Source organism: Mus caroli, unplaced genomic scaffold (assembly GCF_978045245.1).
Source record: "Mus caroli unplaced genomic scaffold, Mus_caroli_1 scaffold_1, whole genome shotgun sequence".
Lineage (NCBI taxonomy): Eukaryota > Metazoa > Chordata > Mammalia > Rodentia > Muridae > Mus > Mus caroli.
The window spans coordinates 164,237,521-164,265,369 of NW_028227256.1; the positions used below are offsets into that span (position 1 = coordinate 164,237,521).

At 42.0% G+C, this 27,849-nt stretch overlaps 1 pseudogene; it reads right to left on the reverse strand.

Moving 5' to 3' along the window:
- On the reverse strand, positions 1-27,849 carry LOC147006187 (flavin-containing monooxygenase 5-like; annotated as a pseudogene).

The following is a 27,849-nucleotide window of genomic DNA, read 5'->3' on the forward strand; positions in this document are numbered from 1 at the left end:
TTAGTGACTTGTGATATGCATGATAACTAATACGGAAATAAAGAAAAAAAATGACAACACAAGCACTTTTGACCCAGGACAGATGAGAGAGGTGAGATTGTTTGACCACACGGGTTCTCAGGGGTTTGAGAATCCTTTCTCTCTGAGTGAGGACGGCTGCCCGAGCCCCATCCCATTTCCCTGGCCCCTGTAGATGGTACTGGTAGGAGGTGCAAGGACCACAGAACACTTCCTTAGCCAGTTTTGTATCCCAGAGGAGGAGAGAGAGCAGGTTGGGTTTGACACCTATCTCAGAAGCAATTTCGTCCATGCAGTAGATGAATGTTACTCGGCGATGGTCTTGGAGACTTTTCTTAGAGCTGGAGTGGGGATGGAAACACAACAAACATCAGACTTCAGTCCTGTAATCCCTGGGTTTCCAGTACAATTTGCTTTTATTTGCTTCTTTGCTGTTTCAAATCTTAATTTAATACATTTTCTTCAACTCCCTTAGGCACAATATGGTCTCTTAACACATGTTGTGAATCTCTGAGGGTTTTAAAGTTCCCACATTCTCAGAAGAGTGACAGGAATATATGAAAAGGAATGACATCTTATATCTGGATTTCCCTTAGAGATTCAGAATCCAGTTCCATCATGTGAATGAATTAAACTACCAAGCAGTATATATAAGTCGTAGTGTATGAAATTCTATTGCTTACTTCATGATTCCAATTTACATAAACTATCTTCTAGATACTAATTCTGTATTCAATATTCCTTTTGGATATTGGTAGGTAATCATGTTACTATTTTTGTAAATTTTAAATACTTGAGAATAAAAGGCCCCTCTTCAAGACACCTACTTATAGTCCCAGTACTCAGGAGGCCAAGGAAAGAGAATCAAAATAAGTTCAAGGTCAGCCTGGGCTATGAATTGAGTTCAAAGCTAGCTGAGGCTATGAAATGAAGCCCCATCTCAAAAAAAGAAAAAAAGAAAAAAAAAAGGCAAACAAGAAACCATCTTGTTAAATTATCCCTGGATAAAAGAAACGCAAATAGACAGTGCCTTGATTAAGGAAAATAAAAACAAAATAAAAAAAACAAGCAAAAAAAAACTTTTCACAAAGTTGAGAGGAGATAAATTTGTATCATTTAAGATAAACATAATAAAAAGTGAATGAAAGTAGCCAAGTGAGTGAGAAATCAATGGAATAAGGCTATGCAAGGCAGTGGTAAAGTTCTTATCACCAAATTCATGGATGCAGGGGAGGAGTGGGCCTCATTGACCTTACCCAGAAATGAACCTTAGTGAAAGGCAATTCCAAACTACCAGGCAAGCCTTGGTCACTGTTACCGCAGCAGCAAAAGTTATATGTGAGCAACCATCACCCTCTGATTGGATTTGAGGCCTGCTCCACAGGAGGAAATGTATGCCTCATCCTAGACACCCAGCCATAACTCCATGAGTGAAGAGTTTCAAGGCCATAGGAGAGTTTTTACTATTGTGTAGTTAAGCTTGTGTGACTCCAAATTGCTTTCTAGATATTTGTTTTTATCCTCTTACACAAATATTGCTACTCTCAGCCTTGATCCACAGTTTCTCTTTGTAATGGGTGGTGGTGAGTTCATGACTCGTGGGTCTGAGAACAGGCAGTGGTTAAGTGCTCAACCCTAAGCAGGGTATTTGTATCACACTCTATAAGGATTAGAAAATACCAAGGAGGACCAAAAGATAAACCAGATCATCCAGAAGAGAAAGAGAAGGGCTGCAGGATGCTATTTTCTGGGTATGATGCACCCTTCTTTGTTCTGTTTTTAAAATTTTAAAACATTACCCAGGGTTACCTAAGGGAACGTTCATGCAAGTATATGATCTATTTTGAGCTTACCACCCCTGATCTCCCTACACTTCCTCTCTCACACCATCGTTCCCTTTAGTTACACAGATTGTTTTGTTCCTATTTCCATGTCACCAACACATATGATTGTATGTATCTGTACTGTCTGGGACAACAAATGAGGGAAAAATACAATACAACCATCCTTTTCATTTATATCTATACTCTTGCAAGTGGTATACCTTATACTTGTTTAGAACTAAAAACTCCATTGTGAACACAATACACATTTTAACTCTATTTCTGTGGACACCTACATTGTGTCCCTAACCTAGCTACTGTGACTAGGGATTGTAATACATGCTAATGTGCAGTTTGACTCTGTGATGTGTTGGCCTGGAGTCTTTTGGGTAAATGCTGAGAAATGGTATATCTGAGAGGTATAGGTTTAGGTTTTTAAAAAACTCTATTCTTATTTCCACAGTGAGTTTACCTTCTACTCATCATGTAGACTTTGTGTTCAGTGGTTATTTAACTCATAATGTCAGATTTAGGTTCCACAATCAGATCCATGTGAAAAATGATGTCACTGAACTAAAATTATCATATTAGGGCTCATTTAGCTGCAAACTATATAAAAAGCAAAATCAAATATCCCACTCTGAACATGTTTCATTTACTTTAACAGAAAATTAGGCTACTTACTCTTTGGCAATTATTTGAATCGTTCTGTTCATGTCGGCTATCATGGCTCTCCTTGAGGGCAACATTTTTAGTCCTGAGAAAAAAATATATAAACATTGAAAGGTTGACGGTTGACACAAGGACCAAGGTACACACATAAACAAAAATAATGGTTTTGAAATAAAATGAAATTGTCAGACCTCTATAAAATTAATAATCAAAACCTCATGTTTAAAGAGTTCCAGAGGAAGAAAATTTCTACACCATCATGCCCAGGATGTCACTTAGGTGACCTAGCTTTCCTTTAAGATAAAAAGTGTTTAAACTTTTCTTAGTTTAAATGTACACTCAACGTCCCTAAATACTATGAATGCCTTTGAGGTTTTTTTTTTTTTTTTTTTTCAGTTTCAAACACAAATGTGTAAAGCATGAAAGGAATAGAACTGAAGAACTGAAAGTCCATGTAGCACTTTAAATTACTACTGTACATCTATACATACATTATGAAACATCAACTATTCTTCTACAAATATACCAAATAAAAGGAACATACTCAATGAGACACATGTGTGTTCTTGTCCATGCATCAGTGTTCATAATAATCCAAAGTGGCCATTAATATAAAATACATTGTATGAATATATGTACACATATATATCCATATGCATAGACTGAATGGAGAAGAATATGGAGTGGTATGTTTTAAATGAAGAAAATGACTGTAAAATAAGGATTCACTTGATGATATTGTATAAAGAGGAAGAAGCCAGACATCATGCAGTGGCTATCCCCCAGCAGTCCTCCTTCAGTTCCTTCAGATTACTGTGTTGTACCCCCCGCCCCCTTCTCTATTTTTACTTGTGTTGTGAGACAAGAGGTTACCATTTATCTTCTTTGTGCACACTTGATTTTGGCCAGGCCTTTCTCTACCCACTTGTTTCCTCCCCCACATCTCTCCACTATCTGCTTGAACTGTCCTGCCCCCATTATTCATATAATCTATGGTTCCACTTGCACAAAGAAAAAAGGTGAAAGTTGTCTGAAAGTATCAGAAATGAGCATTGTTTTCTTTGGTGACACTGGAGAAAGGTGAGGCTGGAAATGCATGAAGAGTGCATTTCTGAATTACAGTTATTTCATTTGTTTTTAATCTACTTTGTAGTTGAATAGTTGTATGTGTATTTGATTTGTGAAAATTGTTCAATGCATGATGTATGTGCTTCTGTATGTGTATATTACACTAAAATAGTTCTTTGGCTAAATTTGCTTTGTCAAAAGGCAATTTGATATGAAGAGAAGACCCAATAAACATTGTAAGAAATTGTGTAACTACTTTCTCATATGGTCATTATTACATCCATTTGATGGAAGTCAGCAAAGAAAACATATTTATCAGGACAAAGAGAAATGAATCCAGAAAACAGAAACATAGAGCTGTTCTGTAGAGCTTTGAATAAGCATCAAATGGGTTCACCTGAAACTTCAGAAAATAAATGGCACAAGAAAAGTTGCAGGAGCCACTCTTTCCACTTCACCATGGATACATATTCAAATCTCACTTAGGGAATTTCCACATCAATAGTTAGACAATGTATTAGAATGAGAGTGCTCAACAGAATAGTAGACCTCTGTGTTACTTTTAAATCACAGAGAATTTGGAAATACTGTATTCATGGCAAGACAATTCCATACCTTTGAACATGTGCACAACCCATCGGCTCTGGAGCTCACTTGTGGGGAGGATGGCTCCAGCTGGCTGGAGGATGCCAATGAAAGCCAGAGTTGGCTTCTCTAGCTCAGGAGGGAAGACATATTTAAACATGGAGTACTGGTTGTCTAGGACTCCTGAGGCATCACTCAAGAAAGGGAATGACAATTTATAGCCTGTGGCAAAGATGACAATGTCTATGTTCTCCTTGGTTCCATCCTCAAAGATGGCCGATGTTGAGGTGAACTCTTTAACATTTGGTTTTATCTTCACTTTTCCAATAATGATGCAATTTGGCAGGTCATCACTCAAAACTGTTCGCTGCTCAAGAATTCTGTGCATCAAGCGATGAGTATACAACTTCTTAATAAAAATTATTAGCATAGGCAAAACTGCAAAACTATGGAAAATGCTGTATAGCATCAACAATTTTTATTCTCTTTCCCAGCATCCTCAATAGGCAATATAGATCATTAATAAAGAACTGGTTGTCTAATTAGGAACTAAACTGTGATACTTTTTCAGTCTCCTACCCATAGAGAAACAATGGACAAGCCATGGAACATTTTATTTCACTTTTCTAATTGTAGAACTGGAAGAATGTTATAACACCAGATAAGATTTGTTAATACATACTAAATACCTTTAGATAATGATATTTTTTCAAGGAATAAAGTATGTTAGTCATTTATTGAGTCAGGATCTCACTATGTAGCCCTGGATGGCCTGGAACTCACTTTAACTACTCTTTAACATGACTCAGGTCTATATAACTTTCTATTCCAAGTGACTGGATTAAATGTATGTTCATTTTTGCTGTATCTATCTACTCTTGATACTATGTAGAAATCATTCTCACTGATAAGTGGATATTAGCCCAGAAACATAGAACACCCCAGATACAATTTGCAAAACACAAGTAAATCAAGAAGAGGGAAGACCAATGGGTGGAAACTTCATCCTCCTTAGAATAGGGAACAAAATACCCATGAAAAGGAGTCACAGAGACAAAGTTTGGAGCTAAGACGAAAGGATGGACTATCCAGAGACTACCCCACCCAGGGATTCATCCCATAATCAGCCACCAAACCCAGATAGACACTATTGCATATGCCAGAAAGATTTTGCTGAAGGGACCCTGTTATATCTGTCTCCTACAAGGCTATGCCAGTGCCTTGCAAATACAGAAGTGGATGCTCACAGTCATCTATAAGATGGAACACAGGGCCCCTAATGGAGAAGCTAGAGAAAGCACCCAGGGAGCTGAAGGGGTCTGCAACCCTATAGGTGGAACAATAATATGAACTAACCAGTACCCGAAGAGCATGCATCTGTATCTGCATATGAAGCAGAAGATGGCCTAGTTGGCCATCACTAGGAAGAGAGGCCCCTTGGTCTTGTAAACTTTATATGCAGCATTACAGGGGAATGCCAGGGCCAAGAAGTAGGAGTGGGTAGGTAAGGGAGCAGGGCGTTGGGAGGGTATAGGGAACTTACAGGATAGCATTTGAAATGTATATGAAGAAAATATCTAATAAATATAAATAAAAATAAATTTAAAAAAGAAATCAGTCACCAATAATTAGTCATTAATATTTTTCAAGTATTGAATTATTACATTTATTTGTTTAGTGGTGTGTGTGTGTGTGTGTATGTGTGTGTGTGTGCGTGTGTGATTGTGAAAATGTGGAGGTTAGAAGACAACTTGTGGAAATGATTCTCTCCTACTACCACCTGGGCTACAGTTTCAGGATTGGTGGCAAGTGTTTTTACTTGCTGAACTATCCTGCTATCCCCAGTTGCTAATATTTTTAAAGCCCTAAGATGTATATCTGCAACATTTCAGAATGAATTTTGAATGAGAATGTTTGTGACTAGGTTTGAGTTATGAATTAGTAGCAGGGAGTCACATTGTCCTGTCAGTATATTAGTACAAATATAATACTATTAAACATATCTCATAGAGTCTGAATAATTTCTTCCTAAAAAGGAACCGAAGTTATACATATGACCTTGGCTCAATACAAAACTATGTATGCATACTTCCAGATATCTATTAATATTGATTTTCTGTTTTCATTAATTCTAACTTTTTTGAATATTTTCCTGGAATTAAACAATATTTATTTATTTATTTATTTATTTATTTATTTATTTATTTATTTGTGCCATTGTGCATTTGTGGATGTCAGAGAGTAACTTGTGGAAGACAGTTCTCTCTTTCCATCATTGTAGATTCTAGGGATCAAATTCTGGTCATGAGGGTTGGGAGCAGGTATCCTTACCCACTGAGCCATCTCTCCATCCATAGGATTTGAAAATTTAATATGGTGAGCTACTTATTATTAAAAGGAAATGGGACCAAGAGCAGATACATGGGTGATACCAAGTCTTACCTGTCTCATGAAGATGAAAGAAGAGATGGTGGAGGAGGGAAAAGATGGTAGAGGGGGAAGGGAGAGAGGAGAATGGAGAAGGAGCTTGAGGAAGAGAAGGAAGATGAGGAGAAAGAGAAGATGCAGACACAGATGCAGAAACAGAAGCAGAAGCAGCAGAGGAAAAGTGCCCACAAAGTCATAAGAAACAGAGAAGGCAGACATGGGATGAGAGGACTAGGTAGGCTTCTGAGGCCTGGCTGGTGTTGGGTGAGGTGAAAACAAACAAGCTAAGGAATCTCAAGTACAGAATGAGTATTGGAAAGATGTCTATAGCCATTGCAATTATCAGTGGTAAGGGCTAGCTTGGCTGAGGCTGGGAGTCATGCAAAAGGGTAGGACACAAAGTCAGTGCAGATGATGAGGTTGAAGGACTTGAAGTTGTTGTATATGGATAATGTATTGTCTTGGCTGATGGTGCATTAGAAGGTAGGCACACAATCAGATGTTTTAATTCAGAGAGTGAACACGCAGTAGTTCACAGAGTATAGTAGGAAAGCAGGAGAGTTTGGCATAGTGACCTTGTATAATTTCAAAGAAGTCAAAGTTTGGTTTTTTTTATTACATCTTTCCTCAATTACATTTCCAATGCTATCCCAAAAGTTTCCCATACCATCCCCCCTACTTCCCTACCCACCCATTCCCATTTTTTGGCCCTGGCGTTCCCCTGTACTGGGGCACATAAAGTTTGCATGTCCAATGGACCTCTCTTTCGAGTGATGGCCGACTAGGCCATCTTTTGATACATATGCAGCTAGAGTCAAGAGCTCCGGGGTACTGGTTAGTTCATAATGTTGTTCCACCCATAGGGTTGTGGATCCCTTCAGCTCCTTGGGTACTTTCTCCAGCTCCTCCATTGGGGGCCCTGAGATCCATTCACTAGCTGACTGTGAGCATCCACTTCTGTGTTTGCCAAGCCCCGGCATAGTCTCATAAGAGACAGCTATATCTGGGTCCTTTCAGCAAAATCTTGCTAGTGAATGCAATGGTGTCAGTGTTTGGATGCTGATCATGGGATGGATCTCTGGATATGGCAGTCTCTAGATGGTCCATCCTTTTGTCACAGCTCCAAACTTTGCCTCTGTAACTCCTTCCATGGGTGTTCTGTTCCCAATTCTAAGGAGGGGCATAGTGTCCACACTTCAGTCTTCATTCTTCTTGAGTTTCATGTGTTTAGCAAACTGTATCTTATATCTTGGGTATCCTAAGTTTTGGGCTAATATCCACTTATCAGTGAGTACATACTGTGTGAGTTCCTTTGTGATTGTGTTACCTCACTCAGGATGATGCCCTCCAGGTCCATCCATTTGGCTATGAATTTCATAAATTCATTCTTTTTAATAGCTGAGTAGTACTCCATTGTGTAAATGTACCACATTTTCTGTATCCATTCCTCTGTTGAGGGGCATCTGGGTTCTTTCCAGCTTCTGGCTATTATAAATAGGGCTGCTATGAACATAGTGGAGCATGTGTCCTTCTTACCGGTTGGGACATCTTCTGGATATATGCCCAGGAGAGGTATTGCTGGATCCTCCGGTAGTACTATGACCAATTTTCTAAGGAACCGCCAGACTGATATCCAGTGAGTTTGTACAAACTTGGAATCCCACCAACAATGGAGGAGTGTTCCTCTTTCTCCACATCCTCGCCAGCATCTGCTGTCACCTGAATTTTTGATCTTAGCCATTCTGACTGGTGTGAGGTGGAATCTCAGGGTTGATTTGATTTGCATTTCCCTGATGATTAAGGATGTTGAACAGTTTTTCAGGTGCTTCCCTGCCATTCGGTATTCCTCAGGTGAGAATTTTTTGTTCAGTTCTGAGCCCCATTTTATTGGGGTTATTTGATTTTATGGAGTGCACCTTCTTGAGTTCTTTATATATATTGGATATTAGTCCCCTATCTGATTTAGGATAGGTAAAGACCCTTTCCCAGTCTGTTGGTGGTCTTTTTGTCTTATTGATGGTGTCTTTTGCCTTGCAGAAGCTTTTCAGTTTCATGAGGTCCCATTTGTCAATTCTCAATCTTACAGCACAAGCCATTGCTGTTCTATTCAGGAATTTGTCCCCTCTGCCCATATCTTCGAGGCTTTTCCCCAATTTCTTTTTTTTTTTTTTATTACATATTTTCCTCAATTACATTTCCAATACTATCCCAAAAGTCCCCCATAGCGCCCCCCACTTCCCTACCCACCCATTCCCATTCTTTTGGCCCTGGCATTCCCCTATATTGGGGCATATAAAGTTTGCAAGTCCAATGGGCCTCTCTTTCCATTGATGGCTGACTAGGCCATCTTTCGATACATATGCAGCTAGAGACAAGAGCTCCGGGGTTCTAGTTTGTACATCATGTTGTTCCAACAATAGGGTTGCAGATCCCTTTAGCTCCTTGGGTACTTACTCTAGCTTCTCCATTGGGAGCCCTGTGATACATCCAATAGCTGACTGTGAACATCCACTCCTGTGTTTGCTAGGCCCCGGCATCGTCTCACAAGAGACAGCTCTATTTGGGTCCTTTCAGCAAAATCTTGCTAGTGTATGCAGTGGTGTCAGCGTTTAGAAGTTGATTATGGGATGGATCCCTGGATACGGCAGTCTCTAAATGGTCCATCCTTTCATCACAGCTACGAACTTTGTCTCTGTAACTCCTTCCCTGGGTGTTTTGTTCCCAATTCTGAGAAGGTGCACAGTGTCCACACTTTGGTCTTCATTCTTCTTGAGTTTCATGCGTTTAGCAAATTGTATCTTAAATCTTGGGTATCCTAAGTTTTGGGCTAATATCCACTTATCAGTGAATACATATTGTGTGAGTTCTTTTGTGATTGTGTTACTTCACTCAAGATGATGCCCTCCAGGTCCATCCATTTGGCTAGGAATTTCATAAATTCATTCTTTTCAATAGCTGAGTAGTACTCCATTGTGTAAATGTACCATAATTTCTGTATCCATTCCTCTGTTGAGGGACATCTGGGTTCTTTCCAGCTTCTGGCTATTATAAATAGGGCTGCTATGAACATAGTGGAACATGTGTCCTTTTTACCGGTTGGGACATCTTCTGGATATATGCCCAGGAGAGGTATTGCTGGATCCTCCGGTAGTACTATGTCCAATTTTCTGAGGAACCGCCAGACTGATTTCCAGAGTGGTTGTACAAGCTTGCAATCCCACCAACAATGGAGGAGTGTTCCTCTTTCTCCACATCCTCGCCAGCAACTGCTGTCACCTGAATTTTTGATCTTAGCCATTCTGACTGGTGTGAGGTGGAATCTCAGGGTTGTTTTGATTTGCATTTCCCTGATGATTAAGGATGTTGAACATTTTTTCAGGTGTTTCTCTGCCATTCGGTATTCCTCAGGCGAGAATTCTTTGTTCAGTTCTGAGCCCCATTTTTTAATGGGGTTATTTGACTTTCTGGAGTCCACCTTCTTGAGTTCTTTATATATATTGGATATTAGTCCCTTATCTGATTTAGGATAGGTGAAGATCCTTTCCCAATCTGTTGGTGGTTTTTTTGTCTTATTGATGGTGTCTTTAGCCTTGCAGAAGCTTTGTAGTTTCATGAGGTCCCACTTGTCAATTCTCGATCTTACAGCACAAGCCATTACTGTTCTATTCAGGAATTTTTCCCCTGTGCCCATATCTTCAAGGCTTTTCCCCACTTTCTCCTCTATAAGTTTCAGTGTCTCTGGTTTTATGTGAAGTTCCTTGATCCACTTAGACTTGACCTTAGTACAAGGAGATAGGAATGGATCGATTCGCATTCTTCTACATGTTAACAACCAGTTGTGCCAGCACCATTTGTTGAAAATGCTGTCTTTCTTCCACTGGATGTTTTTAGCTCCCTTGTCAAAGATCAAGTGACCGTAGGTGTGTGGGTTCATTTCTGGGTCTTCAATTCTATTCCATTGGTCTATTTGTCTGTCACTATACCAGTACCATGCAGTTTTTATCACAATTGCTCTGTAGTAGAGCTTTAGGTCCGGCATGGTGATTCCACCAGAGGTTCTTTTATCCTTGAGAAGAGTTTTTGCTATCCTAGGTTTTTTGTTATTCCAGATGAATTTGCAGATTGCACTTTCTAATTCGTTGAAGAATTCATTTGGAATTTTGATGGGGATTGCATTGAATCTGTAGATTGCTTTTGGCAAGATAGCCATTTTTACAATGTTGATCCTGCCAATCCATGAGCATGGGAGATCTTTCCATCTTCTGAGATCTTCTATAATTTCTTTCTTCAGAGACTTGAAGTTTTTATTATACAGATCTTTCACTTCCTTAGTTAGAGTCACGCCAAGATATTTTATATTATTTGTGACTATTGAGAAGGGTGTTGTTTCCCTAATTTCTTTCTCAGCCTGTTTATTCTTTGTGTAGAGAAAGGCCATTGATTTGTTTGAGTTAATTTTATATCCAGCTACTTCACCGAAGCTGTTTATCAGGCTTAGGAGTTCTCTGGTGGAATTTTTGGGGTCACTTATATATACTATCATATCATCTGCAAAAAGTGATATTTTGACTTCATCTTTTCCAATTTGTATCCCTTTGATCTCCTTTTGTTGTCGAATTGCTCTGGCTAGGACTTCAAGTACAATGTTGAATAGGTATGGAGAAAGTGGACAGCCTTGTCTAGTCCCTGATTTTAGAGGGATTGCTTCAAGCTTCTGACCATTTACTTTGATGTTGGCTACTGGTTTGCTGTAGATTGCTTTTATCATGTTTAGATATGGGCCTTGAATTCCTGATCTTTCCAAGACTTTTATCATGAATGGGTGTTGGATCTTGTCAAATGCTTTTTCCGCATCTAACGAGATGACCATGTGGTTTTTGTCTTTGAGTTTGTTTATATACTGGATTACGTTGATGGATTTCCGTATATTGAACCATCCCTGCATCCCTGGGATGAAACCTACTTGGTCAGGATGGATGATTGTTTTGATGTGTTCTTGGATTCGGTTAGCAAGAACTTTATTGAGGATTTTTGCATCAATATTCATAAGGGATATTGGTCTGAAGTTTTCTATCTTTGTTGGGTCTTTTTGTGGTTTAGGTATCAGAGTAATTGTGGCTTCATAGAATGAGTTGGGTAGAGTACCTTCTGTTTCTATTTTGTGGAATAGTTTGTGAAGAACTGGGATTAGATCTTCTTTGAAGGTCTGATAGAACTCTGCACTAAACCCATCTGGTCCTGGGCTTTTTTTGGTTGGGAGACTATTAATGACTGCTTCTATTTCTTTGGGGGATATAGGGCTGTTTAGATCATTAACCTGATCTTGATTCAACTTTGGTACCTGGTACCTGTCTAGGAACTTCTCCATTTCATCCAGGTTCTCCAGTTTTGTTGAGTATAGCCTTTGGTAGAAGGATCTGATGGTGTTTTGGATGTCTTCAGGATCTGTTTTTATGTCTCCTTTTTCATTTCTGATTTTGTTAATTAGGATGCTTTCCCTGTGCCCTCTAGTGAGTCTGGCTAAGGGTTTATCTATCTTGTTGATTTTCTCAAAGAACCAGCTCCTTGATTGGTTGATTCTTTGAATAGTTTTTCTTGTTTCCACTTGGTTGATTTCACCCCTGAGTTTGATTATTTCCTGCCGTCTACTCCTCTTGGGTGAATTTGCTTCCTTTTGTTCTAGTGCTTTTAGGTGTGTTGTCAAGCTGCTAATGTGTGCTCTTTCTAGTTTCCTTTTGTAGGCACTCAGAGCTATGAGTTTTCCTCTTAGAAATGCTTTCATTGCGTCCCATAAGTTTGGGTATGTTGTGGCTTCATTTTCATTGAACTCTAAAAAGTCCTTAATTTCTTTCTTTATTCCTTCCTTGACCAAGGTATCATTGAGAAGAGTGTTGTTCAGTTTCCACGTGAAGGTTGGCTTTCTATTATTTATTTTGTTATTGAAGATCAGCCTTAGTCCATGGTGATCTGATAGGATGCATGGGACAATTTCAATGTTTTTGTATCTGTTGAGTCCTGTTTTGTGCCCAATTACGTGGTCAATTTTGGAGAAGGTACCATGAGGTGCTGAGAAGAAGGTGTATCCTTTTGTTTTAGGGTAAAATGTTCTGTAGATATCTGCCAGATCTATTTGATCCATAACTTCTGTTAGTTTCACTGTGTCCCTGTTTAGTTTCTGTTTCCATGATCTGTCCATTGGTGAAAGTGGTGTGTTGAAGTCTCCCACTATTATTGTATGAGGTGCAATGTGTGCTTTGAGATTTACTAAAGTTTCTTTAATGAATGAGGCTGCCTTTGTATTTGGAGCATAGATATTCAGGATTGATAGTTCCTCTTGGAGGATTTTACCTTTGATGAGTATGAAGTGCCCCTCCCTGTCTTTTTTGATGACTTTGGGTTGGAAGTCAATCTTATCTGATATTAGAATGGCTACTCCAGCTTGTTTCTTCAGACCATTTGCTTGGAAAATTGTTTTCCAGCCTTTCATTCTGAGGTAGTGTCTATCTTTTTCTCTGAGATGAGTTTCTTGTAAGCAGCAAAATGTTGGGTCTTGTTTGTGTAGCCAGTTTGTTAGTCTATGTCTTTTTATCGGGGAGTTGAGTCCATTGATATTAAGAGATATTAAGGAAAAGTAATTGTTGTTTCCTGTTATTTTTGTTGTTAAAGTTGGCATTCTGTTCTTGTGGCTGTCTTCTTTTAGGTTTGTTGAGGGATTACCTTCTTGTTGTTTCTAGGGCGTGGTTCCTGTCCTTGTATTGGTTTTTTTCTGTTATTATCCTTTGAAGGGCTGGATTCGTGGAGAGATAATGTGTGAATTTGGCTTTGTCGTGGAATACTTTGGTTTCTCCATCTATGTTAATTGAGAGTTTGGCTGGGTATAGTAGCTTGGGCTGGAATTTGTGTTCTTTTAGTGTCTGTATAACATCTGTCCAGGATCTTCTAGCTTTCATTGTCTCTGGTGAAAAATCTGGTGTAATTCTGATAGGCTTGCCTTTATATGTTACTTGGCCTTTTTCTCTTACTGCTTTTAGTATTCTATCTTTATTTAGTGCATTTGTTGTTCTGATTATTATGTGTCGGGAGGTATTTCTTTTCTGGTCCAGCCTATTTGGAGTTCTGTAGGCTTCTTGTATGTTCATGGGCATCTCTTTCTTTAGATTTGGGATGTTTTCTTCTATAATTTTGTTGAAGATGTTTGCTGGTCCTTTGAGTTGAAAATCTTCATTCTCATCCACTCCTATTATCCGTAGGTTTGGTCTTCTCATTGTGTCCTGTATTTCCTGGATGTTTTGAGTTAGGATCTTTTTGCATTTTCCATTTTCCTTGATTGTTGTGCCCATGTTCTCTATGGAATCTTCTGCACCTGAGATTCTCTCTTCCATCTCTTGTATTCTGTTGCTGATGCTTGCATCTATGGTTCCAGATTTCTTTCCTAGGGTTTCTATCTCCAGTGTTGCCTCATTTTGGGTTTTCTTTATTGTGTCTACTTCCCTTTTTAGGTCTAGTATTGTTTTGTTCATTTCCATCATCTGATTGGATGTGTTTTCCTGTTTCTCTTTAAGGACTTCTACCAGTTTGGTTGTGTTTTCCTGTTTTTCTTTAAGGACTTGTAACTCTTTAGCCATGTTCTCCTGTAGTTCTTTAAAGTCCTTCTTGATGTCCTCTACCATCATCATGAGATATGCTTTTAAATCCAGGTCTAGGTTTTCAGGTGTGTTGGGGTGCCGTGGACTGGGCGAAGTGGGAGTGCTGGGTCCTGATGATGGTGAGTGGTCTTGGTTTCTGTTAGTAAGATTCTTACCTTTACCTCTCGCCATCTGGTAATCTCTGGAGTTGTTATAGTTGTCTCTGTTCAGAGGTTGTTCTTCTGGGGATTCTGAGTATCCTCTGTCAGCAGACCTGTACAGACTAAGTTCGGCGGAGTCCCGGAGCCAAGATGGCGCTCCCTGCAGGGCAGGTCACTGTTCTCCGGCTGGGAGGGTGTCGGATGTCTGCAGCCCCAAAAGGGTGCTGCCTCAGCGGTTCTGTGGCTCCCGCCTGTCCCAGAAGCTGTCTGCCTCTGTGGTCCTCACTCTGACCTGTACAGACTAAGTTCGGCGGAGTTCCGGAGCCAAGATGGCGCTCCCTGCAGGGCAGGTCACTGTCCTCCGACTGGGAGGGTGCCGGATGTCTGCGGCCCCTAAAGGGTGCTGCCTCAGCAGCTCTGTGGCTCCCGCCTGTCCCAGAAGCCGTCTGCCCCCGTGGTCCCCACTCTGACCTGTAGAGACTAAGCTCGGCGGAGTCCCGGAGCCAAGATGGCGTTCCCTGCAGGGCAGGTCACTGTCCTCCGACTGGGAGGGTGCCGGATGTCTGCGGCCCCAAAAGGGTGCTGCCTCAGCGGCTCTGTGGCTCCCGCCTGTCCCAGAAGCTGTCTGCCTCTGTGGTCCTCACTCTAACCTGTAGACTAAGTTCAGCGGAGTCCCGGAGCCAAGATGGCACTCTCTGCAGGGCAGGTCTCTGTCCTCAGGCTGGGAGGGTGCCGGAAGTCTGCGGCCCCAAAAGGGTGCTGCCTCAGCGGCTCTGTGGCTCCTGCCTGTCCCAGAAGCCGTCTGCCCCCGTGGTCCCCACTCTGACCTGTAGAGACTAAGCTCGGCAGAGTCCCGGAGCCAAGATGGCGCTCCCTGCAGGGCAGGTCACTGTCCTCCGACTGGGAGGGTGCCGGATGTCTGCGGCCCCAAAAGGGTGCTGCCTCAGCGGCTCTGTGGCTCCCGCCTGTCCCAGAAGCTGTCTGCCTCTGTGGTCCTCACTCTAACCTGTAGACTAAGTTCGGCGGAGTCCCTGAGCCAAGATGGCGCTCTCTGCAGGGCAGGTCTCTGTCCTCAGGCTGGGAGGGTGCCGGAAGTCTGCGGCCCCAAAAGGGTGCTGCCTCAGCGGCTCTGTGGCTCCTGCCTGTCCCAGAAGCCGTCTGCCCCCGTGGTCCCCACTCTGACCTGTAGAGACTAAGCTCGGCAGAGTCCCGGAGCCAAGATGGCGCTCCCTGCAGGGCAGGTCACTGTCCTCCGACTGGGAGGGTGCCGGATGTCTGCGGCCCCAAAAGGGTGCTGCCTCAGCGGCTCTGTGGCTCCCGCCTGTCCCAGAAGCTGTCTGCCTCTGTGGTCCTCACTCTAACCTGTAGACTAAGTTCGGCGGAGTCCCTGAGCCAAGATGGCGCTCTCTGCAGGGCAGGTCTCTGTCCTCAGGCTGGGAGGGTGCCGGAAGTCTGCGGCCCCAAAAGGGTGCTGCCTCAGCGGCTCTGTGGCTCCTGCCTGTCCCAGAAGCCGTCTGCCCCCGTGGTCCCCACTCTGACCTGTAGAGACTAAGCTCGGTGGAGTCCCGGAGCCAAGATGGCGCTCCCTGCAGGGCAGGTCACTGTCCTCCGACTGGGAGGGTGCCGGATGTCTGCGGCCCCAAAAGGGTGCTGCCTCAGCGGCTCTGTGGCTCCCGCCTGTCCCAGAAGCTGTCTGCCTCTGTGGTCCTCACTCTAACCTGTAGACTAAGTTCGGCGGAGTCCCTGAGCCAAGATGGTGCTCTCTGCAGGGCAGGTCTCTGTCCTCAGGCTGGGAGGGTGCCGGAAGTCTGCGGCCCCAAAAGGGTGCTGCCTCAGCGGCTCTGTGGCTCCTGCCTGTCCCAGAAGCCGTCTGCCCCCGTGGTCCCCACTCTGACCTGTAGAGACTAAGCTCGTCAGAGTCCCGGAGCCAAGATGGCGCTCCCTGCAGGGCAGGTCACTGTCCTCCGACTGGGAGGGTGCCGGATGTCTGCGGCCCCAAAAGGGTGCTGCCTCAGCGGCTCTGTGGCTCCCGCCTGTCCCAGAAGCTGTCTGCCTCTGTGGTCCTCACTCTAACCTGTAGACTAAGTTCGGCGGAGTCCCTGAGCCAAGATGGCGCTCTCTGCAGGGCAGGTCTCTGTCCTCAGGCTGGGAGGGTGCCGGAAGTCTGCGGCCCCAAAAGGGTGCTGCCTCAGCGGCTCTGTGGCTCCTGCCTGTCCCAGAAGCCGTCTGCCCCCGTGGTCCCCACTCTGACCTGTAGAGACTAAGCTCGGCGGAGTCCCGGAGCCAAGATGGCGTTCCCTGCAGGGCAGGTCACTGTCCTCCGACTGGGAGGGTGCCAGATGTCTGCGGCCCCAAAAGGGTGCTGCCTCAGCGGCTCTGTGGCTCCCGCCTGTCCCAGAAGCTGTCTGCCTCTGTGGTCCTCACTCTAACCTGTAGACTAAGTTCAGCGGAGTCCCGGAGCCAAGATGGCACTCTCTGCAGGGCAGGTCTCTGTCCTCAGGCTGGGAGGGTGCCGGAAGTCTGCGGCCCCAAAAGGGTGCTGCCTCAGCGGCTCTGTGGCTCCTGCCTGTCCCAGAAGCCGTCTGCCCCCGTGGTCCCCACTCTGACCTGTAGAGACTAAGCTCGGCAGAGTCCCGGAGCCAAGATGGCGCTCCCTGCAGGGCAGGTCACTGTCCTCCGACTGGGAGGGTGCCGGATGTCTGTGGCCCCAAAAGGGTGCTGCCTCAGCGGCTCTGTGGCTCCCGCCTGTCCCAGAAGCTGTCTGCCTCTGTGGTCCTCACTCTAACCTGTCCCCAATTTCTCCTCTATAAGTTTCAGTGTCTCTGGTTTTATGTGAAGTTCCTTGATCCACTTAGATTTGACCTTAGTACAAGGAGATAGGAATGGATTGATTCACATTCTTCTACATGATAACAACCAGTTGTGCCAGCACCATTTGTTGAAAATGCTGTTTTTCTTCCACTGGATGGTTTTAGCTTCCTTGTTGAAGATCAAGTGACCATAGGTGTGTGGGTTCATTTCTGGGTCTTCAATTCTATTCCATTGGTCTACTTGTCTGTCACTATACCAGCACCATGCAGTTTTTATCACAATTGCTCTGTAGTAAAGTTTTAGGTCAGGCATGGTGATTCCACCAGAGGTTCTTTCCTCCTTGAGAAGAGTTTTTGCTATCCTAGGTTTTTTGTTATTCCAGATGAAGGTGGAGATTGCCCTTTTTAATTCGTTGAAGAATTGAGTTGGTATTTTGATGGGGATTGCATTGAATCTGTAGATTGCTTTTGGCAAGATAGCCATTTTTACAATGTTGATCCTGCCAATCCATGAGCATGGGAGATCTTTCCATCTTCTGAGATCTTCCTTAATTTCTTTCTTCAGAGACTTGAAGTTCTTATTATACAGATCTTTCACTTCCTTAGAGTCACGCCAAGATATTTTATATTATTTTGACTATTGAGAAGGGTGTTGTTTCCCTAATTTCTTTCTCAGCCTGTTTATTCTTTGTGTAGAGAAAGGCCATTGACTTGTTTGAGTTAATTTTATATCCAGCTACTTCACTGAGGGTGTTTATCAGGTTTAGGAGTTCTCTGGTGGAATTTTTAGGCTCACTTATATATACTACCATATCATCTGCAAAAAGTGATATTTTGACTTCATCTTTTCCAATTTGTATCCCCTTGATCTACTTTTGTTGTCGAATTGCTCTGGCTAGGACTTCAAGTACAATGTTGAATAGGTATGGGGAGAGTGGACAGCCTTGTCTAGTCCCTGATTTTAGTGGGATTGCTTCCAGGTTCTCACCATTTATTTTGATGTTGGCTACTGGTTTGCTGTAGATTGCTTTTATCATGTTTAGGTATGGGCCTTGAATTCCTGACCTTCCAAGTTCTTATCATGAATGGGTGTTGGATCTTGTCGAATGCTTTTTCTGCATCTAATGAGATGATCATGTGGTTTTTGTCTTTCAGTTTGTTTATATAATGGATTACGTTGATGGATTTCCGTATATTAAACCATCCCTGCATCCCTACTTGCTCAGGATGGATGATTGCTTTAGTGTGTTCTTGGATTCAGTTAGCAAGAATTTTATTGAGTATTTTTGCATCAATATTCATAAGGGATATTGGTCTGAAGTTTTCTATCTTTGTTGGGTCTTTTTGTGGTTTAGGTATCAGAGTAATTGTGGCTTTATAGAATGAGTTGGGTAGAGTTCCTTCTACTTCTATTTTGTGGAATAGTTTGTGCAGAACTAGAAATAGATCTTCTTTGAAGGTCTCGTAGAACTCTGCACTAAACCCATCTGGTCCTGGCCTTTTTTTGGTTGGGAGACTATTAATGACTGCTTCTATTTCTTTAGGGGATATGGGACTGTTTAGCTCTTTATCTTGATCCTGATTTAATTTTTGTATCTGGTATCTGTCCAGAAATTTGTCCATTTCGTCCAGGTTTTCAAGTTTTGTTGAGTATAGCCTTTTATAGAAGGATCTGATGGTGTTTTGGATTTCTTCAGGAACTGTTGTTATGTTTCCCTTTTCATTTCTCATTTTGTTAATTAGGATCTTGTCTCTGTGCCATCTCTTGAGTCTAGCTAAGGGTTTATCTATCTTGTTGATTTTCTCAAAGAACCAGCTCCTTGTTCGGTTAATTCTTTGAATAGTTCTTCTTGTTTCCACTTGGTTGATTTCACCCCTGAGTTTGATTATTTCCTGCCCTCTACTCCTCTTTGGTGAATTTTCTTCCTTTTTTTGTAGAGCTTTTAGGTGTGTTGTCAAGCTGCTAGTGTGGGCTCTCTCTAGTTTCTTTTTGGAGGCACTCAGAGCTATGGTTTCCCTCTTAGAAATGCTTTCATTGTGTCCCATAGGTTTGGGTAAGTTGTGGCTTCATTTTCATTAAACTGTAAAAAGTCTTTAATTTCTTTCTTTATTCCTTCCTTGACCAAGGTATCATTGAGAAGAGTGTTGTTCAGTTTCCACGTGAATGTTGGCTTTCTATTATTTATGTTGTTATTGAAGATCAGCCTTAGGCCATGGTGGTCTGATAGGATGCATGGGACAATTTCAATATTTTTGTATCTGTTGAGGCCTGTTTTGTGACCAATTATATGGTCAATTTTGCAGAAGATCTCGTGAGGTGCTGAGAAGAAAGTATATCCTTTTGTTTTAGGATAAAATGTTCTGTAGATATCTGTTAAGTCCATTTGTTTCATAACTTCTGTTAGTTTCACTGTGTCCCTGTTTAGTTTCTGTTTCCAGGATCTGACCATTGATGAAAGTGGTGTGTTGAAGTCTCCCACTATTATTGTATGAGGTGCAATGTGTGCTCTGAGCTTTACTAACGTGTCTTTCATGAATGTGGCTGCCCTTGCATTTGGGGCATAGATATTCAGAATTGTGAGTTTCTCTTGGAGGATTTTACCTTTGATCTGTATGAAGTGCCCCTTCTTGTCTTTTTTGATAGCTTTGGGTTGGAAGTTGATTTTATTTGATATCAGAATGGCTACTCCAGCTTGTTTCTTCAGACCATTTGCTTGTAAAATTGTTTTCCAGCCTTTCACTCTGAGGTAGTGTCTGTCTTTTTCCCTGAGATGGGTTTCCTGTAAGCAGCAGAATGTGGGTCCTGTTTGTGTAGCCAGTCTGTTAGTCTATGTCTTTTTATTGTGGAATTGAGTCCATTGATATTAAGAGATATTAAGGAAAAGTAATTGTTGCTTCCTTTTATTTTTTTTGTTAGAGTTGGCATTCTGTTCTTGTGGCAGTCTTCTTTTAGGTTTGTTGATGGATTACTTTCTTGCTTTTTCTAGGGCGTGATTTCTGTCCTTGTATTTTTTTTTTTTTGTTATTATCCGTTGAAGGGCTGGATTCGTGGAAAGATAATGTGTGAATTTGGTTTTGTCGTGGAATACTTTGGTTTCTCCATTATGGTAATTGAGAGTTTGGCCAGGTATAGTAACCTGGGCTGGCATTTGTGTTCTCTTAGTGTCTGTATAACATCTGTACAGGCTCTTCTGGCTTTCATAGTCTCTGGTGAAAAGTCTGGTGTAATTCTGATAGGCCTGCCTTTATATGTTACTTGACCTTTCTCCCTTACTGCTTTTAATATTCTATCTTTATTTAGTGCATTTGTTGTTCTGATTATTATGTGTCGGGAGGAATTTCTTTTCTGGTCCAGTCTATTTGGAGTTCTGTGGGCTTCTTGTATGATCATGGGCATCTCTTTCTTTAGGATTGGGAAGTTTTCTTCTATTATTTTGTTGAAGATATTTGCTGGCCCTTTAAGTTGAAAATCTTCATTCTCATCAACTCCTATTATCCGTAGGTTTGGTCTTCTCATTGTGTCCTGGATTTCCTGGATGTTTTGAGTTAGGATCCTTTTGCATTTTGTATTTTCTTTGATTGTTGTGCCGATGTTCTCTATGGAATCTTTTGCACCTGAGATTCTCTCTTCCATCTCTTGTATTCTGTTTCTGATGCTTGCATCTATGTTTCCAGATTTCATTCCTAGGGTTTCTATCTCCAGCGTTGCCTCACTTTGGGTTTTCTTTATAGTGTCTACTTCCCTTTTTAGGTCTAGTATGGTTTTGTTCATTTCCATCACCTGTTTGGTTGTGTTTTCCTGTTTTACTTTAAGGACTTCTACCAGTTTGGTTGTGTTTTCCTTTTTTTCTTTAAGGACTTCTACCAGTTTGGTTGTGTTTTCCTGATTTTCTTTAACGACCTGTAAGTCTTTAGCAGTGCTCTCCTGTATTTCTTTAAGTGAGTTATGAAAGTCCTTCTTGATGTCCTCTACCATCATCATGAGATATGCTTTTAAATCTGGGTCTAGATTTTCGGCTGTGTTGGGGTGCCCAGGACTAGGTGGGGTGGGAGTGCTGCGTTCTGATGATGGTGAGTGGTTTTGATTTCTGTTAGTAGGATTCTTACGTTTGCCTTTCACCATCTGGTAGTCTCTGAAGCTAGCTGTTATAGTTGTCTCTGATTAGAGCTTGTTCCTCAGGAGACTCTCTTAGCCTCTATCAGCAGACCTGGGAGGCTGGCTCTCTCCTTAGTTTCAGTGGTCAGAGTATTCTCTGCAGGCAAGCTCTATTCTTGCAGGGAAGGTGCCCAGATATCTGATGTTCGAACCTGCCTCCTCGCAGAAGTTGTGTTCCACTCACCAGAGGTCTTAGGATCCCATGGGGAGTCCTGTGCGGGTCCTTGCGGGTGTCTGGAGACTCCTCTGGCAAGGCACCCTGATACTCCAGTGGACCGGAAGGGACTTGTGCCCCAGCAGAGGCCGGGTTGCCTGCTTCCCTAGTTAATGCAGTCTCAGGTTCCGCACGATTGGATTGGAGCAGACGCTGTGTTCCACTCACCAGAGGTCTTAGGATCCTGTGGGGAGTCCTGTGCGGGTCGTTGCGGGTGTCCGGAGACTCCACTGGCAAGGCACCCGAGTGCTTGAGAGAAGTCAAGGTTTTAATGCCTCCACTTCCCCATCTGCACAACTCTTATGCCTCAGTGCAGTGGTTCTCAATCTGTGGGTTATGACCTCCCTTTCAAGGGGTCACATATCAGATATCCTGCATACTAGATATTTGCATTGAGATTCATAACAGTAGCAAAATTACAGTTATAAAGTAGCAATGGCAGTAATTTTTTGGTTGGGAGTCACCCACCATACCATGAGGAACTGTCACAGCATTAGGAAGGCTGAGGGCCATTACATCAGTGGGATCACAAAGAACCTTCAGTAGGAAGAAAATAATTTGGATATTCCCCATGAAAACAACTGCCATGAGAAATTAATGGCACTGTCCCTCCCTTTTATGTACCTATAGCTTACAGATTAATTGACTTAACTAGTCCAGTCACTCAAAAGTATTGTCTGCTTCAAATTCCCAACTTTACCTGTGTGGAGGCAGCAGCCCATAATTGGCATGATTAAACCTTCCATTTAACTTCTTCTCCATCTGTCTGTTGATTATGTATCTGGAGCAGAAGTTTTGTACAGCTCTATTATAACAAGTGAAGACTGTGGTGTCCATGGGATCCCCATGGTCCCAAACTCGATTCCATATTTATGCCCCTTGTCTTGTGCTGAGGAAAACCTTCAAGAGAGGAGGGGTTGCCTGTTGAGTGTTTAGCTGCTAATCAGATCCTCAGAGGGTTTTGTTGTTATTTGGTTGTTTTTGTTTTTCTTCTTGTTTTTATGTTTTTAGTGAAATGGAATTAACTTCCCTATAGGTTTGTTCCCCTAGCCATCTTCTTTTTCCCGCCTTTAAACTGAGCTTCACTGGGAAAGGATGCATCTGACCCTGTAGAGACTTGGTGCCCCAGAAGGGAGATGTGTGTGTGTGTGTGTGTGTGTCTGTGTGTGTGTGTTGGGGATAGGTAGGGGTGCGGGGGGGAGTAGGGGTGGTGATGGGGGAAGATGGGTGTGGGGGTGGGACTGGGGGAGTATCCTCTCAGAGGAAAAAGGGAGAGAGATGGGGTGGAGACTTTTTGGAGGGAGGATGGAAGGGGGTGGCATTTGGAATTTAAATAAATAAAACAATTTTTAAAAAGAATAAAATATATAAAGACTTATAACAATAATGTAAAAGATCCCCTTACTGGAAGCTATTTCAATTAACTTAATATTTGTCAGGGACCTAATATCTTTGTGATGTTTGCTCCAGCTATACTAGATTTCTGGAGTGAGCAAGGTGCCAAAATATAGGGAAAACCCACGACAACACAATAGGTTGTTACATTGCGTGTTAGAAGCTAGTATTCAGATTCCATTTGAGCTCTTTCAGTTGAAGTTTTCAAGAGATGGAGAAGCACGTGAATAACATATTTGGGATCAAACGAAAAATCAAGTACAGAAATCCACAGTGGAATTTACTCATGTTTACAACTGGAAAAACCTTAACAAAAATTTTGCAGTGCAAAACAACAACGACAACAAAAACAAAAGGAAAAATATATTTTGGTAAACATTCTGGTCTATTTTGTGTTATCTAGCAGAGACCTTTGAAATAAAGCTATTTATTGATGTTACAATCAATACTGTGATGTCATTGTCACAGATCAGTGACTCATGTATCTCAGAATCATGGCATGAATAATTTAATTTCCATTAAGTGCTCAGTATTGGAAATCTTGTGTCTCTTCTATGAAGTAGGAATTAAGTTAATTTTGACTTGGATGTCTGCTCTTCCATGCCCTTCAAGCATCAGCCACAGTCCCTGTAGAGAAAGGGTTGCTCCTCCTTCCCTTTTTATTTGTTTACAATCTTTGGGAAACTATTGAATCTTTCCTTCACACAGACCAATGGTATATTTTAAATACACAGGTTTGTGTATGTTGATTGCTCTTTAAACTTCATTTCCAGTATGAAACCAGTATCTTCCGTAATATTCATTTCATTTTGAGATTTCTCATTTAACTACCTGTAATTAATTTTAAGGTTTCTGACTCTTCTTGGCTTGCTACTTCCCCTACTCCAGTGCATGTTGGGCTGGGAACATTGTTACTTTGGAATTCTGTGTTCTCTTACTCATATTTAGTCAGCAGAGAAACATGTCCTTGCAATCCTAATGGGAACATGCCTGCTAAAGCCAGAGGAAGTCTCAACTCACAGTCTCTGCAGGTAGCAAGCTTACACCCAAGAGCAAAATCAGGATATGACACCAAACCTGGTCAGCGACCCTGCTGATCTCGCATGCCACATCTGCTCCTGAATTCCCAAGGCCAATCACTGCCACTCTCTTCCCCACAAAGTTGTCCGGGTGTTTGTACTCCCAGGTGTGGAGACAGCTGCCTTGGAACTTGCTGATTCCTGTGAAGGAAGAATCAAGCCCTCAAGTCTCAGCAGAAGTGGAAGACACTGCTCGATGGATTTCGTTCCTAAGCTTGAAGTTCATGTTATTTTACTCCCTTTCTGCACTTGGACTTTATGCCACTATTACAGACTATTGCCCTCCAGCATTCAATAGCAGTGACTATATGGCCAACACCAAAATCAGAGCAGAGTTGTTTTTTGGATTTTGTTTTTTTTGTTTTTTTTATTAGTTGATAAAAATATGTCATTTTAAGATTTACTCGGTGTGCTAACTTTACTTTTTCACTTTAGAGTGAAACTGTAATTTTCTAATATTCTACGCAGAGACATGAGACAGTTTCTTCACTTTTTATAATGCTTTGGAAACCCACATGTTTGTAAAGTTCCTTATCAAGGTATTGGTGATATTCAGAACCAACTTAATGCCAGCCACACATGCAGTTTTAAAGCCCAGGAGCCCACAAGCACCGATAAGGGTAGTAATTTTAAGTCTGTATTTTACTTGAACCCAGGATAACCTGAGAAGCTACTACATAGTTAATGTAAAGTTATTGGTGAGATTCTTCATGTGCTCCTACTGTGTTTTCTAAATGTGGTGAATATTTTACAAAGGAAACATCAAACTTTTGTGTCCTTCACATATCAGCTGCTCATCAGCAACATCTGGCCAGTGGCCACTCACTACTCTCTAAATCAGAAGCATGGGATAGTAGTAGTTTCAAGTCACTCCGGAAAAGTTAAACTTCAAAAGTTATAATTGCCATACATTATAAAATTCCATGATGCGTAATTTGTCATTCAGGTGGTGTTTCAAAGACTCCTAAAATATCTCCACAAATCCTACTTCCATTGTTTGATTCAGTCTTTATCTCTGAAATGGACTGTTTAAAGTCTTTATTCCTGATGCTTCTGATTCAACCATCTTCTCCTATCAATTATCGCTCCACACTTCTGCAGGGTTGATTGCTTCTACTGAATGTACACACACACACAAACACACGCACACACACACACACACACACACACACACACACACACACAGAGAGAGAGAGAGAGAGACAGAGAGAGAGAAGCTCTTCCCTTAACTCTTACATGCTTCTCCCAACCTAGGCACTCTAAGTGTGAGCCAATTCCTGAGCTCTCTCCAGGATTGCTTATCTACTGGCTTTTCCCCACTGCTTCCTCATCAATGAAAGTCTGTCTCAGACCTTGCTTTTCTGAGGATCTCTGGTTTTCAGTTCTGTCTTTACCTCTGTTGCCAGATCTCCCCTAACTGTTCTACGAACTTAGTTGCCCCCTCCTGTGTCTCCTCTGTATAAACACTGTTTTCCAGTGCCTATGACAGGAGAGGCATTAAGATATGTAGCATCCTAAGCTTTTTCTCACACACACATTAGAGAGATACCTTCAAAGTCTTGTAAAGGAAAGTACTTCTCAGTGTAGTGACCACTGCATACCATTATCCCATCAAATATGTAGGTTTTCTGCTTCTCCTTGGTCTCTACTACCATATCCCATTGACCAGAGGATGAAAAGTCAGGGCGCTTCTTTATACTGCACACATTTGTCTAGGAAACAAAGAACAAAGTCTGAGCTCTAGCACATTTTATGCCTTTCCCCTGTAGAATTCTATGCTTAAGTAGCTCTGCATGGGGTTTCTAGGTGAGTAGGAGTCATGTGCACATAAAGTTCCTATAACGTTCACGTCCCAAATGTCACAGCTCATTAGAGCACAAAATACATTTGTTTTATTTTTCTAGGCCCTATGTATTTTTACTTTACAAAATGAACCAAAGATTAGAATTTGGGTTCCAGCTGGGACAGTGCTTATATGGTGGGTAGAAAAGACAAACATATCTTGGAGAATCCTAAGAGGTGGGGGAGGTGTTTAAATGCAGGTTGAAGTGCCTTCCTGGCTCTGTGTGTGGACTTTGCCTTGTCCCATGTGCAGGTGGTAGGCGGGGATTTGCTCCTCACCTGGAACTGGATGTGTTTCATGAGCCCGAAGTGCCTGGCATACATCTTGAGATACTCCATCATTTTTGAGTTGTGCAGGTAGTTGGGGAAATCATCAGGGATGGGGTAGTCGCTATAGGCTGTCATCTCCTTGGATGTATTGGTGGTTAAAGATTTGTATATCCCAGGCCTTCCGTTCTCAGGTGTCTCCTAAAGGAAGCACACCAACCCTTGGCTTCCAGAATTTTAGGAAAAATGCACACTGGGTTTAGTGATGATGAGAACCGTGAGGCTGAGTTTTTATTTTATGGAAAATGCGTGTCACTGTTCGATTCTATACTGTTACAACATTGAATGAAAAAATTAGACTCTTTTATGAGGATGCTCTTAGAATTTTTATGGTGACAGACTCAAAACACCATTAATTCAGACATTCTAAAAATAAGATATTAAATACCCTAATACAATACAGGAAATAAAACAAAAGCTAACAGAAAGGGATTCGGGATGAGAAAATTGAAAAGGAGGATATGACCTTGTCATCTTCATTGGATTGGTTTTATCTGGTTTTATTGGTGAAGGCATATCCAGAGAGGTTTTGACTAGGGGGAAGACATATGGTAGATACATTTTTGTGGTTAAATATTTAATGGGTGGTTTCTATCCCACCTTAGATAATTTAGTTCCCAGATAAAAGACATATGACTTTTATATTTATGATACACCTTTAAAGCACTAGAGCTGGCCAAGTATCAACCCTCTAAGCTATTTTGTCTACTTCCCAATCAATAAAACTGAGATATAATTTGCTATGTTCTGACTGGGACATTCTTAACTCCAGTTGGCCTGCTCTCATGGCCATGCTATCACTATTCACTTACCCCATGGCGTCATCTCCTTACTCCAATTTCTCTTCTTCCCTTCCTGGTCCTCCTCAGACCACAAGCTCAGGAACTGAAACCTCACCAACCCCTGCTGCTCAGCTATGGTTGTCCACATCTTTATTCAACAAATAGTTTTAAATTATGGCAGGAGGTGACAGAGCATCACTTGGTGTATATGAGGATTCTCTTGTACCTGAGGCAATCAGATCTTGGGCACCAATATTAACATTAAACTACATAGAAGACAACCAACCTTAACCATAAGTCTTCCTGTGGGTGGGGCTGTTTGATATGGGTGGGTCTAGAAGAAAAGCATGGAGGAGAAAGCTCAGCAGTGAAGTCATTCCCTTGGCTTTCTGGATGCTCCAATCACAGCTGTTCAGGTCAGTCATGCAGTCCCTGCGTGATGCATCAAAACACAGAAAACCAAGAGCCAAGATAAATCTTTGCTTTCTTAGGTTGCTTTCCTAAGTGTCCTGCCTCAGGGATAAGAATGGTAATAGACAATGCAGTAAGATTCTTCATGTAATCAGGCACTTGAGAGAAGTGCTGAGTTAGTCCTGAGAGAAGATAATGCTACTCTGTAAAGAATAAATTATTTACAATTTACAGCTTCCAATTCCTTTGAGCAAGCATCTCTCTCCCTTTCAGGCCTAGGTATCATCATACTTTATGAGAATATAATCTGTAAAATTACCTTGTATCTCCACAGACCTCCAATGTCATTGCTCTTTTCAAATCAAGTAGGTTCAAGTCCTTCCTCCAAGCAGCTCTTAATGGCTCCCAGTCCACTGACACCAGCACCAATGATTGCAATCTGTTTTACTTCCAT